Here is a 14,879-nt window from a genome sequence, read left to right as displayed (position 1 = left end):
AATATGCAGCACACCCTTCACAAAAGTCTGTACTTCAGGAAGAGAGGCTAATTATCTTTGAAAGAAAATGGATAAGGCCGAAATTTGGACCTTTATGGACCCTAATTTTAGGCCCAAAGTCACTCCTGTTTGAAGGAAGTGAAGTAGACGGCCCAAATGGAACTCCTCCGTAGGAGCAGCTCTGGCCTCACACCAAGAAACATATTCTCGCCATATACGGTGATAATGTTTTAACGTCACGTCTTTCCTAGCCTTGATCAGGGTAGGAATGACCTCCTCCGGAATCCCTTTTTCCGCTAGGATCCGGCGTTCAACCACCATGCCGTCAAACGCAGCCGCGGTAAGTCTTGGAACAGACAGAGGTCCTGCCTTAGAGGAAGAGGCCACGGATCTTCTGTGAGCAACTCTTGCAGCTCCGGATACCAAGTCCTCCGTGGCCAATCTGGAACAATGAGGATTGTTCTGACCCTGATTATTCTTATTATTCTCAACACTTTGGGTATGAGAGGAAGAGGAGGAAACACATAGACCGATCTGAACACCCAAGGTGTCACCAGAGCGTCTACCGCTACCGCCTGAGGGTCCCTTGACCTGGCGCAATACCGCTTAAGCTTTTTGTTGAGACGGGATGCCATCATGTCTATTTGAGGCAGTCCCCACTGACCCGTGATCTGTGCGAAGACTTCTTGATGAAGTCCCCACTCTCCCGGATGCAGGTCGTGCCTGCTGAGAAAGTTCGCCTCCCAGTTGTCCACCCCCGGGATGAACACTGCTGATAGCGCGCTTACATGGCCTTCCGCCCAGCGTAGAATCCTGGTCGCTTCTGCCATGGCCATTCTGCTCCTTGTTCCGCCTTGGCGGTTTATATGAGCCACTGCCGTGACATTGTCTGACTGAATCAGAACCGGTTTTTCCCGAAGCAATTCCTCCGCTTGACGCAGGGCGTTGTATATGGCCCTCAACTCCAGGACGTTGATGTGGAGACAAGTCTCTAGATTTGACCAGAGACCTTGGAAATTTCTTCCCAGTGTGACTGCTCCCCAGCCTCGGAGGCTTGCGTCCGTGGTCACCAGGACCCAGTCCTGAATGCCAAATCTGCAACCCTCTAGTAGGTGAGCACTGTGCAGCCACCACAGGAGAGATACCCTGGTCCTGGGAGACAGGGTGATCCTTCGATGCATTTGTAAATGGGACCCGGACCACTTGTCCAAGAGGTCCCATTGAAAAGTCCTCGCATGGAACCTGCCGAAAGGGATGGCCTCGTATGAAGCCACCATCTTCCCCAGGACCCGCGTGCAATTATGCACTGAAACCTGTTTTGGTTTTAATAGGTTCCTGACCAGGGCTATGAGCTCCTGAACCTTTTCGATCGGAAGAAAAACCTTTTTCTGGTCTGTGTCTAGAATCAGGCCCAAAAAAGTTAGACGCGTTGTAGGGACTAGCTGGGACTTCGGTATATTGAGAATCAAGCCGTGTAACTGCAACGTCTTCATGGACAGAGACACGCTGTCCAGCAACTTCTCCCGAGATCTCGCCTTTATGAGGAGATCGTCCAAATATAGGATAATTGTGACCCCCTGCCTGCGCAAGAGCACCATCATTTCCGCCATTACCTTGGTGAAAATTCTCGGGGCCGTGGAAAGCCCAAACGGCAACGTCTGAAATTGGTAGTGACAGTCCTGCGCTGCAAATCTCAGGAACGCCTGATGAGTGGGGGAATACCGGAACATGAAGGTAAGCATCCTTTATGTCCAGGGACACCATCCAATCCCCCCTCCCCTCCAGGCTGGCGATGACCGCCCGGAGTGATTCCATTTTGAACTTGAACCTCTTCAAGTACAGGTTCTGGGATTTAGGTTTAAAATGGGTCTGACCGAACCGTCCGGTTTCGGAACCACAAACAGGGTTGAGTAATATCACTCTCCTTGCTGGAGATGAGGAACTGTGACAATCACCTGCTGAATATACAATTTTTGGATTGCTGCCAACACTAGCTCCCTCTCTGACGGGGAAGCCGGCAGAGCCGATTTGAAAAACCGGCGAGGAGGCAAGTCTTCGAATTCCAGCCTGTATCCTTGAGAAACAATCTCTAATGCCCAGGGATCCACCTGCGAGTGAACCCAGACGTGGCTGAAAAACCGAAGACGAGCCCCCACTAGATCTGCCTCCCCCCGGGAAGCCCCAGCGTCATGCGGTGGACTTTGCAGACGCAGGGGAGGACTTCTGCTCTTGGGAACTAGCTGTATGCAGCTTCTTTCCCCTGCCTTTCCCTCTGGCAACAAAGGACGATCCCCGTACCTTTTTGTTTTTATTGGAACGAAAGGACTGCATTTGATAATGAGGTGCCTTTTTTGTATGCTGCGGAGGGACATAAGGTAAGAAATTCGACTTACCAGTCGTAGCAGTAGATACAAGGTCCGAGAGGCCGTCTCCAAACAACTCCTCCCCTTTGTAAGGCAAGGACTCCATATGCCGCTTTGAATCGGCGCCTCCCGTCCACTGTCGGGTCCACAAGAGCCGCCTAGCAGAAATAGACATAGCATTTATTCTGGAGCTTAATAAACAAATGTCTCTCTGAGCCTCTCTCATATACAAGGCAGCATCTCTGATATGAAAAATATATATATATATACAGCGCTGCTTGACACGATAGAGTCTGTAAATGGGTAATTTATTAAATATAAAAGATATTTTTAGTTAATAAAAAAATGCAAATACTTTAATACAATTAAAACTTAATATGTCTCATAAAAGACTACGGGTGGACTTGAAAATCTGTTCATGCCGCCATTCAAAGTGATTTGAACAAACACCAATATAAGCACAGTCATAATAATGGACCAGATTGAACAACTTCATCCAATTGGATGTATTTACCAAGTCTGTGTTCCGTTTAAAGTGGATCCCGTTAGATGTGAGTCCGTATGGCAACGGTGATGTAGTTGGGGTCCTGGTTCACAGTTCACTTGGAACTCCGTGTTCCGCTAGGTGGATCCTCTACAGATGTTACAGGCAATGGCAATGCCAATAGGGGTCCTGGTTCACGGAGACGGAAGCTGAGGTCCTGACTGCAAATAGTGGTGTGGTGGAGATGCTGGTCGGCTTGTGTCCACACAGGTCTTTGCCTAACGCGTTTCGCTGCTCCAGGCAGCTTTGTCAAAGGTATTGTGGCATTGAGACTGATCACCCTTTTATAGGGGAAGTGATGTCATCATTGGAGACAGCCGATATTCAATTATTAATCTAAACATGATACTAAAAATAATAAAAATGATACAGAAAACGGTCTAATGTGTGGTGTTTATCATAAGACATTATTTCAATTTTATGTTTACTAAAAACGAAGCTGGAAACGAGAAAATTAGCTGGTTAGAGTATTTAATTATTTATATCAGTTCCGATCATGTGATTATAGATCGAAAACAGACCAATAGAAAATTGTTTGCGGATCATGTGGGACTATCACATGATCTTTTAACTGAAAGACGTTTGTCTCGGATACTCTTTTGCCGGGTAGTGTATTTGTTCTTGGAACGCATGATGTTCCGGTCACGTGGTCGGACATTTGTCGGTCACGTGACACGGTCTCGCGTTATGATGATGCTGCGCGTGGTTTGTAAGTAATTTCAGCTGGTGAAAGATTTGTGTAGAAAAGTCCGTGTCACGTGGTCGGACTGTCGCCGGTCACGTGACTGGGTAAAATAGTTTCAGTTAATGAAGTTAATAAAGCTTTTGTATTGAAGGCATAGATGTCATGTGGTCTGACTCTCGTCAGTCACGTGACCTACTACATCATTTCTGAATGGCCAATAAGAATCCATTCTTAGAAGTTTGTTAAACAAACTAAATCGGTTGCTAGGCAACCGCTATATAGTGCTGACTAATGGAGATCCGTTCTTTAAAGCCTGTTGACTGTATTGGTTGCTATGCAACCTCTAATTACGGATTATAACCGTGATGTTACTTAAAACTACATTTAGTTGCAATTATTAATAGGCTGGTTACATTTAATTATAAGTCTTTAGAAGACACAAATGCGACACGGGAATATCTAGGAACACGCAGAAAGCACATAGTTTCATATATTGAAGTCTGATAATAAGACACTAAGCGAAATTAATATTGAGTTGTATAACCAAATAATTACATTTATATTAATAAATATTAGTAAATATTCGTTAGTATACTCTTTATATTTTTTTATATATTTTCTTATATTAATGTCTTTATTTCTATTATTATTTTTATTCATATTATTTTTATTATTGTTGTTATTAGCATTATCAAATTAATTATCTTCCTATTATGATTAGATTTTAAATTTGATCCACATCAGATAATAAACAAATTTAATAATAAATGATAGAACCTATATCGTGAATACCAAATGATTCAGTACGTGACATGTACTTCTCATTCATATATAAACGTTATATTACCGATGTAGATATTAAGTAGCGCAGAGATGAAAATGAATTGGTATATTATGTGTTTAATTTTTATAAATGAATACCAATGTAACATAATTCTAAGGCAAGGAGAGACTCATAATATAGTATTGAGCTCTAGCGCTTCATTCAGGCCTTCAGGATGTAAGGAGTTTAATTGAAATGTCCAATAAATCTCCTGTTTACAAAGATTTCTAAATCTGTCTCCTCCTCTTTTAGTAATGGAAATATGTTCAAGGCCAATAATTTTTAGGGTTTCCGGATTTCCCTGATGGTGTTTGGAAAAGTGTCTCGGGATACTATGATTAGTTATTTTATTAAGGATGTTTCTCCTATGTTCTGTAAAGCGGGTTTTAAGTGACCTTGTGGTGCGACCTACATAAAGTAAGTTGCAACCACAGATGAGGACATATATCACCCAGCTTGTGTCACATGTCACAAAGCTGGTGATATTAATGTCTTTATCAGTAATGGTTTTTGGTAGTTTGGTGGTTTTATTTAATGCATGTTTGCATGTAATGCATTTATTTTTACCACATTTATAAAATCCTGTTTGTTTTGGAAACCAAGAACTTATTTGTCCTGGTTGTGTATTAGAGTGGTTCTTTTTTATAATACTAGGGGCTAAGTATGAACCCAAAGATCGATTTTTTCCGAATATGAACCGAGGTTTAGATGGTAAAAGGTCCTTCAGGGTGGTATCATACCTAAGAATGTTGTAGTTCTTATTAATAATTTGTTTAATTTCATTAGAACAACTATTAAATGTTGAGATAAAGGATAGTTCATAATTTTGAGATTTTTGTTTAGATTTAGATTTTGTTTGAAGGAGTTGTTGTCTGTCCATTCTATTTACTTCCTCTAAGGCTCTACATAATAAATCTTTTGGGTAGCCTCTATTTTCAAAGGCTCTCAACATGTCAGAAGCTTGTTTGTGGAAAACAGAATCAGACGAGCAATTCCTCCTTATGCGCATTAATTGGCCCTTTGGAATATTTAATTTCCATGGAATGTAATGAGCGCTTTCATAATGTAAGTACGTGTTACTTCCTACTTCTTTGATATGATTAGAGGTTTGAATGAGTCCTTCAATAATATTAAGGGTCACATCCAAGAAGGAAATATGTGTAGGATGATAGGAGTGGGTGAAGGTGAGATTGAATTCATTAGTGTTGAGAAAATTAACAAAATTAAGTGCTGACTGTGCATCCCCATCCCAAACAAAAAATAGATCGTCTATGTAACGGCCGTAGAAAACCAGGTGCGCGCCCCAGTCGCCTCCCCACACTAGGCGGTCTTCGACCGCGCCCATGTAGAGATTGGCGTATCCGGGCGCGAACCTGGTTCCCATGGCCGTTCCCATGACTTGGAGATAAAAAGTGTCTGAAAAAAGGAAATAGTTGTGCTGAAGAATGAAGAGGATGGAGTCGGTGATGAATTTTCTATGTCTCTCTGTGAGGTCTCCATCCTGATCTAGTTTTTCTTTTATTATTTGGACGCCCAGAGTATGTGGTATGTTAGAGTAGAGACTCTGGACATCCAAAGTGAGGAAAGCGTAGGTTGGTTTCCACTGAATATTTTGGATTAATTGAAGAAAGTGTGTAGTGTCTCGTATATGGGACCTCAACAGAGAGACCCGGGGTTGAAGAAAACTGTCAACATAAGCAGACAGATTTGCAGTGAGGGAATTGATGCCGGAGATGATGGGACGACCCGGGGGTGAAGTGAGGGACTTATGAATTTTAGGTAGGTGGTAGTAGATAGGAATAGTGGGAAAAGAGGGAAAAAGAAATTTGTATTCCTCCTTGGATATGACCCCCACTTCCAATGCTTCATGAAGTAGATTCTCTAGATCTGATGAGAATAAAACAGATGGATCTTTAGGTAATTTTTTATAGAAGTTCTCATTTTCTAGTTGTCTGTTAGCCTCTAGTATATAGTCTCCTCTATCCTGAATAACAAGTCCGCCGCCTTTATCGGCCTCCTTGATAACTAATGAAGTGTCTTTCATTAGTCTAGTAAGAGCTTTTTTCTCCTGTTTCTTAAGGTTACTTCTTATCCGGCTATTCTTTCTGGTATTTTGTGTACACATCGGTCTAAAATTATCTAATGTGGACCTATAAAAGCATTCTATATTACTACTTTTTGATGCAATAGGAAAAAAATCTGACTTTACTTTGAAGTGATCTCTATTGATATCAAAAAAATTTTGAACAGGAGGGGTGGATTGGATGTCTTTTTTTTTTTTTTTTTTTTTCATGGGAAGTCATGGGAACGGCCATGGGAACCAGGTTCGCGCCCGGATACGCCAATCTCTACATGGGCGCGGTCGAAGACCGCCTAGTGTGGGGAGGCGACTGGGGCGCGCACCTGGTTTTCTACGGCCGTTACATAGACGATCTATTTTTTGTTTGGGATGGGGATGCACAGTCAGCACTTAATTTTGTTAATTTTCTCAACACTAATGAATTCAATCTCACCTTCACCCACTCCTATCATCCTACACATATTTCCTTCTTGGATGTGACCCTTAATATTATTGAAGGACTCATTCAAACCTCTAATCATATCAAAGAAGTAGGAAGTAACACGTACTTACATTATGAAAGCGCTCATTACATTCCATGGAAATTAAATATTCCAAAGGGCCAATTAATGCGCATAAGGAGGAATTGCTCGTCTGATTCTGTTTTCCACAAACAAGCTTCTGACATGTTGAGAGCCTTTGAAAATAGAGGCTACCCAAAAGATTTATTATGTAGAGCCTTAGAGGAAGTAAATAGAATGGACAGACAACAACTCCTTCAAACAAAATCTAAATCTAAACAAAAATCTCAAAATTATGAACTATCCTTTATCTCAACATTTAATAGTTGTTCTAATGAAATTAAACAAATTATTAATAAGAACTACAACATTCTTAGGTATGATACCACCCTGAAGGACCTTTTACCATCTAAACCTCGGTTCATATTCAGAAAAAAATCGATCTTTGGGTTCATACTTAGCCCCTAGTATTATAAAAAAGAACCACTCTAATACACAACCAGGACAAATAAGTTCTTGGTTTCCAAAACAAACAGGATTTTATAAATGTGGTAAAAATAAATGCATTACATGCAAACATGCATTAAATAAAACCACCAAACTACCAAAAACCATTACTGATAAAGACATTAATATCACCAGCTTTGTGACATGTGACACAAGCTGGGTGATATATGTCCTCATCTGTGGTTGCAACTTACTTTATGTAGGTCGCACCACAAGGTCACTTAAAACCCGCTTTACAGAACATAGGAGAAACATCCTTAATAAAATAACTAATCATAGGGGTATATGCAATAGCGGGCGAATTCGCGGCAATTATCGCCGTTTTTTCAATTCGACCAAATTCGCCAGGTGAATTCCGGAAGGTGGCTTCCGGAATTCACCATATGCAATGAAAAACGGATTCGCCAGAGTCGCGGGCAAAAATCGGCCGATTTGGCGGATTTTGCCGCGATTTTAAAAAACGGGAAAAAACGGGGAAAAACCCGAAAAAAAAATGGCGTGGGGTCCCCCCTCCAAAGCATAACCAGCCTCGGGCTCATCGAGCTGGTCCTGGTTCTAAAAATGCAGGGGAAAAATCGGCCAGGGATCCCCCGTATTTTTAAAACCAGCACCGGGCTCTGCGCCTGATGCTGGTGCCAAAAATACGGGGGACAAAAAGAGTAGGGGTCCCCCGTATTTTTAACACCAGCATCGGGCTCCACTAGCTGGACAGATAATGCCACAGCCGGGGGTCACTTTTATGCCGTGCCCTGCGGCCGTGGCATCAAATATCCAACTAGTCACCCCTGGCCGGGGTACCCTGGGGGAGTGGGGACCCCTTCAATCAAGGGGTCCCCCCCCCCCAGCCACCCAAGGGCCAGGGGTGAAGCCCGAGGCTGTCCCCCCCCATCCAATGGGCTGCGGATGGGGGGGCTGATAGCCTTTGTGATAAAAAAAAAGATATTGTTTTTTCCATTAGTACTACAAGTCCCAGCAAGCCTCCCCCGCAAGCTGGTACTTGGAGAACCACAAGTACCAGCATGCGGGAGAAAAACGGGCCCGCTGGTACCTGTAGTACTACTGGGAAAAAAATACCCAAATAAAAACAGGACACACACACCGTCGACAGTAAAACTTTATTTCATACACCGACACACACATACTTACCTGTGTTGACACGCCGACTGCAACGATCACCGACGATCCGAGGGTACCTGTCAAAAAATTATACTCACCTTCCAGCGTCCAGAGGTCCAGGTCCAGAGGTAAATCCACGTACTTTGTAAAAAAAAAAAACGATCACCGAGCCATACCGGACTAGAAAGGGGTCCAATGTTTTCACATTACACTCCTTTCTCCCGAATGCCGGGACATCACGTGACTCCTGTCACTGATGTCCCTTCAGCCAATCAGGAAGCGCTACTGCCGTGGCGCTCACCTGATTGGTTGGACGCCGTCTGTACTCTGACAGCGCCTCGCAAAGCCGCTCCATTACTTTCAATGGTGGGAACTTAGCGGCTAGCGGTGAGGTCACCCGCCGGTCAGCGGCTGACCGGCGGGTGACCTCACCGCTAGCCGCTAAGTTCCCACCATTGAATATAATGGAGGGAGCTGTGCGATGCGCTGTCACAGCGATCAGCCAATCAGGTGAGCGCAACGAAGTTGCGCTTCCTGATTGGCTTAGAGACCTGTCAGTGACAGCTGTCACTGACAGGTCTTATTCGTGGAAAGGTGTCCCATGTGTCAGCATGGGACCCCTTTCAGTCCGTTTTTGGTGCGGGTAAATGCGTTTTATTTTTTTGCCAAGTACGTGGATTTATCTCTGGACCCTGGTTAAGGTGAGTATATTGAACTTTGCTTATCAGCTATCCGTGGATTCTACAGGGAGAAGAGGACCGATGTCGGCGTGTGAACATAGGTAAGTATGTGTGTGTCGGTAGTGTGAAATAAAGTTTTACTGTCGACGGTGTGTGTGTCCTGTTTTTATTTGGGTATTTTTTTTCCAGTAGTACTACAGGTACCAGCGGGCCCGTTCTTCTCCCGCATGCTGGTACTTGTGGTTCTCCAAGTACCAGCTTGCGGGGGAGGCTTGCTGGGACTTGTAGTACTAATGGAAAAAACAATATCTTTTTTTTATCACAAAGGCTATCAGCCCCCCCATCCGCAGCCCATTGGATGGGGGGGGGACAGCCTCGGGCTTCACCCCTGGCCCTTGGGTGGCTGGGGGGGGGGACCCCTTGATTGAAGGGGTCCCCACTCCCCCAGGGTACCCCGGCCAGGGGTGACTAGTTGGATATTTAATGCCACGGCCGCAGGGCACGGCATAAAAGTGACCCCCGGCTGTGGCATTATCTGTCCAGCTAGTGGAGCCCGATGCTGGTGTTAAAAATACGGGGGACCCCTACTCGTTTTGTCCCCCGTATTTTTGGCACCAGCATCAGGCGCAGAGCCCGGTGCTGGTTTTAAAAATACGGGGGATCCCCTGTCAATTTTTCCCCCGCATTTTTAGAACCAGGACCAGCTCAATGAGCCCGAGGCTGGTTATGCTTTGGAGGGGGGACCCCACGCCATTTTTTTTCCTGATTTTACCGTTCCAGCAATAAAAAAAAAAAAAAAAAATGTATTTTAAAAAATATATAAATAATATTTGTGCCTCCCCCCCCCAAAAAAAAAGTACCTAATCCCTTCTAATATAAATAGATCTGCTATTCCAAAAAAAAAAAAACACAAAAAAAAACATGTTTAAATTTTTTTTATTTGTTTTCACCCTCCAAAGTGTGGCGGATTGAAAATCGCGAATTTGCTGTCTAAAAGCACTGCAGGCGAATTTCCAAACTTGAATTGAATATGCTGGAGGCGAATTGCAGCATCTGTACCATTGCAGAAAAGGCGAATGCGGAAAAAGGCGAATTGAGAAAAGGCGAATTTTGACGGTCCGTTTTTTTGCGAAAAAGTACTGCACTGCATAGGCGAATTGATTTTTTGAGGCGAAAACGTTCCGGAATTCGCCTTTTTTTGAAATTCGCCCGCTATTGCATATACCCCATAGTATCCCGAGACACTTTTCCAAACACCATCAGGGAAATCCGGAAACCCTAAAAATTATTGGCCTTGAACATATTTCCATTACTAAAAGAGGAGGAGACAGATTTAGAAATCTTTGTAAACAGGAGATTTATTGGACATTTCAATTAAACTCCTTACATCCTGAAGGCCTGAATGAAGCGCTAGAGCTCAATACTATATTATGAGTCTCTCCTTGCCTTAGAATTATGTTACTTTGGTATTCATTTATAAAAATTAAACACATAATATACCAATTCATTTTCATCTCTGCGCTACTTAATATCTACATCGGTAATATAACGTTTATATATGAATGAGAAGTACATGTCACGTACTGAATCATTTGGTATTCACGATATAGGTTCTATCATTTATTATTAAATTTGTTTATTATCTGATGTGGATCAAATTTAAAATCTAATCATAATAGGAAGATAATTAATTTGATAATGCTAATAACAACAATAATAAAAATAATATGAATAAAATAATAGAAATAAAGACATTAATATAAGAAAATATATAAAAAAATATAAAGAGTATACTAACGAATATTTACTAATATTTATTAATATAAATGTAATTATTTGGTTATACAACTCAATATTAATTTCGCTTAGTGTCTTATTATCAGACTTCAATATATGAAACTATGTGCTTTCTGCGTGTTCCTAGATATTCCCGTGTCGCATTTGTGTCTTCTAAAGACTTATAATTAAATGTAACCAGCCTATTAATAATTGCAACTAAATGTAGTTTTAAGTAACATCACGGTTATAATCCGTAATTAGAGGTTGCATAGCAACCAATACAGTCAACAGGCTTTAAAGAACGGATCTCCATTAGTCAGCACTATATAGCGGTTGCCTAGCAACCGATTTAGTTTATGTTTAACAAACTTCTAAGAATGGATTCTTATTGGCCATTCAGAAATGATGTAGTAGGTCACGTGACTGACGAGAGTCAGACCACATGACATCTATGCCTTCAATACAAAAGCTTTATTAACTTCATTAACTGAAACTATTTTACCCAGTCACGTGACCGGCGACAGTCCGACCACGTGACACGGACTTTTCTACACAAATCTTTCACCAGCTGAAATTACTTACAAACCACGCGCAGCATCATCATAACGCGAGACCGTGTCACGTGACCGACAAATGTCCGACCACGTGACCGGAACATCATGCGTTCCAAGAACAAATAAATACACTACCCGGCAAAAGAGTATCCGAGACAAACGTCTTTCAGTTAAAAGATCATGTGATAGTCCCACATGATCCGCAAACAATTTTCTATTGGTCTGTTTTCGATCTATAATCACATGATCGGAACTGATATAAATAATTAAATACTCTAACCAGCTAATTTTCTCGTTTCCAGCTTCGTTTTTAGTAAACATAAAATTGAAATAATGTCTTATGATAAACACCACACATTAGACCGTTTTCTGTATCATTTTTATTATTTTTAGTATCATGTTTAGATTAATAATTGAATATCAGCTGTCTCCAATGATGACATCACTTCCCCTATAAAAGGGTGATCAGTCTCAATGCCACAATACCTTTGACAAAGCTGCCTGGAGCAGCGAAACGCGTTAGGCAAAGACCTGTGTGGACACAAGCCGACCAGCATCTCCACCACACCACTATTTGCAGTCAGGACCTCAGCTTCCGTCTCCGTGAACCAGGACCCCTATTGGCATTGCCATTGCCTGTAACATCTGTAGAGGATCCACCTAGCGGAACACGGAGTTCCAAGTGAACTGTGAACCAGGACCCCAACTACATCACCGTTGCCATACGGACTCACATCTAACGGGATCCACTTTAAACGGAACACAGACTTGGTAAATACATCCAATTGGATGAAGTTGTTCAATCTGGTCCATTATTATGACTGTGCTTATATTGGTGTTTGTTCAAATCACTTTGAATGGCGGCATGAACAGATTTTCAAGTCCACCCGTAGTCTTTTATGAGACATATTAAGTTTTAATTGTATTAAAGTATTTGCATTTTTTTATTAACTAAAAATATCTTTTATATTTAATAAATTACCCATTTACAGACTCTATCGTGTCAAGCAGCGCTGTATATATATATTTTTCTTTTCTTCTTGCTATCCAAGGGTCTGACTACCCCTATTTTTACAGCTGCTAGGGAAAACACACCCATCACAGCGCCCATATATATATACTTGTTATATATACCTTTCCCAGCATCTCTGATATGCTCTATGGTCATTTGAATGGCATCCCTATCTAAGGTGTCAATCTCCATAGATAAGGAATCTGCCCATGCCACAACCGCACTACAAACCCAGGCCGACGCCATAGCCGGTCTAACAATAGTACCTGAATGAGTGTAAATGTGCTTCATGGTAATTTCCTGCCTGCGATCAGCAGGATCCTTGAGGGAAGCCGTATACTGAGAAGGCAGTGCCACCTTTTTAGACAAGCGTGTCAGCGCCTTGTCTACTTTAGGCGAAGATTCCCATCGTATCCTATCCGTTTGTGGAAAAGGATACGCCATAAGAATCCTTTTGGGAATTTGTGGTCTCCTATCCGGAGATTCCCAAGCCTTTTCGCACAATTCACTCAGTTCAAATGAGGACGGAAAGGTGACTTCAGGCTTTTTCCCTTTATACATGTGTACCCTCGTGTCAGGGACAGGGGGTTCCTCAGTAATATGCAAAACCTCTTTAATGGCAATAATCATGTACCGAATACCTTTTGCCACCCTCGGCTGTAATTTTGCATCTTCATAGTCTACACTAGTCTGTATCCATGTCGGTATCTGTGTCATCGATCTGGGATATGGTGCGCTTCTGAGACCCCGAAGGGCCTGGCGCCACAGGGACAGGCATGGACTGGCTACCTGACTGATCCCTAGCTTCAGCCTTGTCTAACCTTTTATGCAATAGATTGACATTTGCATTCAAGACATTCAGCATATCCACCCATTCCGGTGTCGGTGTTGCCGACGGCGACATGACATTCAAGCACTCCCCCTCCACATTAAGCGAGCCTTCCTCGTCAAACATGTCGACACACGCGTACCGACACACTTCACACACACACACACACAGGGAACCTCTTTTCTGAAGACAGTATCCCCTTCAAGGCCCTTTGGAGAGACAGAGAGAGAGTATGCCAGCACACACCCCAGCGCCATGACCCTGGAGACCAACACAAAATGTTTTTCCCCCAGCCGCGCTGTATAATATGTTATCCGCCAATTATGTGCCCCCCCCCCCTCTCTTTTAAACACCCCTTCACCGTGTGTAAGCAGGGGAGAGTCCGGGGAGCTTCCTCTCAGCGGTGCTGTGGAGAGAAAATGGCGCTGGTGAGTGCTGAGGGAGAAGCCCCGCCCCCTCGGCGGCGGGCATCTGTCCCGCTCAAATTTACTAAAATATGGCGGGGGCTCTTTTATATACATGTACAGTGCCCACCTGTACATGTATATTGTCTTTTGCCATAATAGAGGTGTTATATTGCTGCCCAGGGCGGTCCCCCCCCTGCGCCCTTACAGTGACCGGAGTATGTGAGGTGTATGGGAGCAATGACGCACAGCTGCAGTGCTGTGTGTTACCTCAGTGAAGCTGAAGGCTTCTGCCGCCTGACGTCTTCGGACATCGGTTCTTCTGGCTCTGTGAGAACGGCGGCGCGGCTCCGGGGGTGGACGCCCAGTAAGAACCTGTGTTCACCCCCTCTGGAGCTAATGGTGTCCAGTAGCCGAGGAAGCAGAGCCTATCTTAGACAAGAAGGTCTGCCCCTCTCTCCTCAGTCCCTCGATGCAGGGAGCCTGTTGCCAGCAGTGCTCCCTGTCAAAAAGTAGAAAAAAATCCAAATAAAAATGCTTCTAGGCAGAGAACTCAGGAGAGCTCTCTGCAGTGCACCCATCCTACTCTGGGCACAGTGTAAAACTGAGGTCTGGAGGAGGGGCATAAAGGGAGGAGCCAGTGCACACCCAGAGTCCAAAGCTTTCTTAAAGTGCCCTATCTCCTGCGGAACCCGTCTATTCCCCATGGTCCTTACGGAGTCCCAGCATCCTCAAGGACGTTAGAGAAACTGGTTCACTAGAATCGATTATTATATGAACATGGAGCACATTCTCCTAATATCCAGGGATAAACTTTCCGAATTCATGACCACTTGGTTTCCTTGGATAGAATATACATCCTCAAAAGAGTACAAAGACTACATATACGCTTCTAAAGGATCTGAGTTTAGCAGTTGATCGATTAGAGAGGATGCAATCCTCTTTCCTTCTACTTGCTGTCCCCCGGGCTTGGTCACACTATATTTTTTCTTTACTCTCTCTT

Source organism: Pseudophryne corroboree, chromosome 4 (genome assembly GCF_028390025.1).
Source record: "Pseudophryne corroboree isolate aPseCor3 chromosome 4, aPseCor3.hap2, whole genome shotgun sequence".
Classification (NCBI taxonomy): Eukaryota; Metazoa; Chordata; class Amphibia; order Anura; family Myobatrachidae; genus Pseudophryne; species Pseudophryne corroboree.
Note: the sequence above shows the minus strand (reverse complement) of the source record.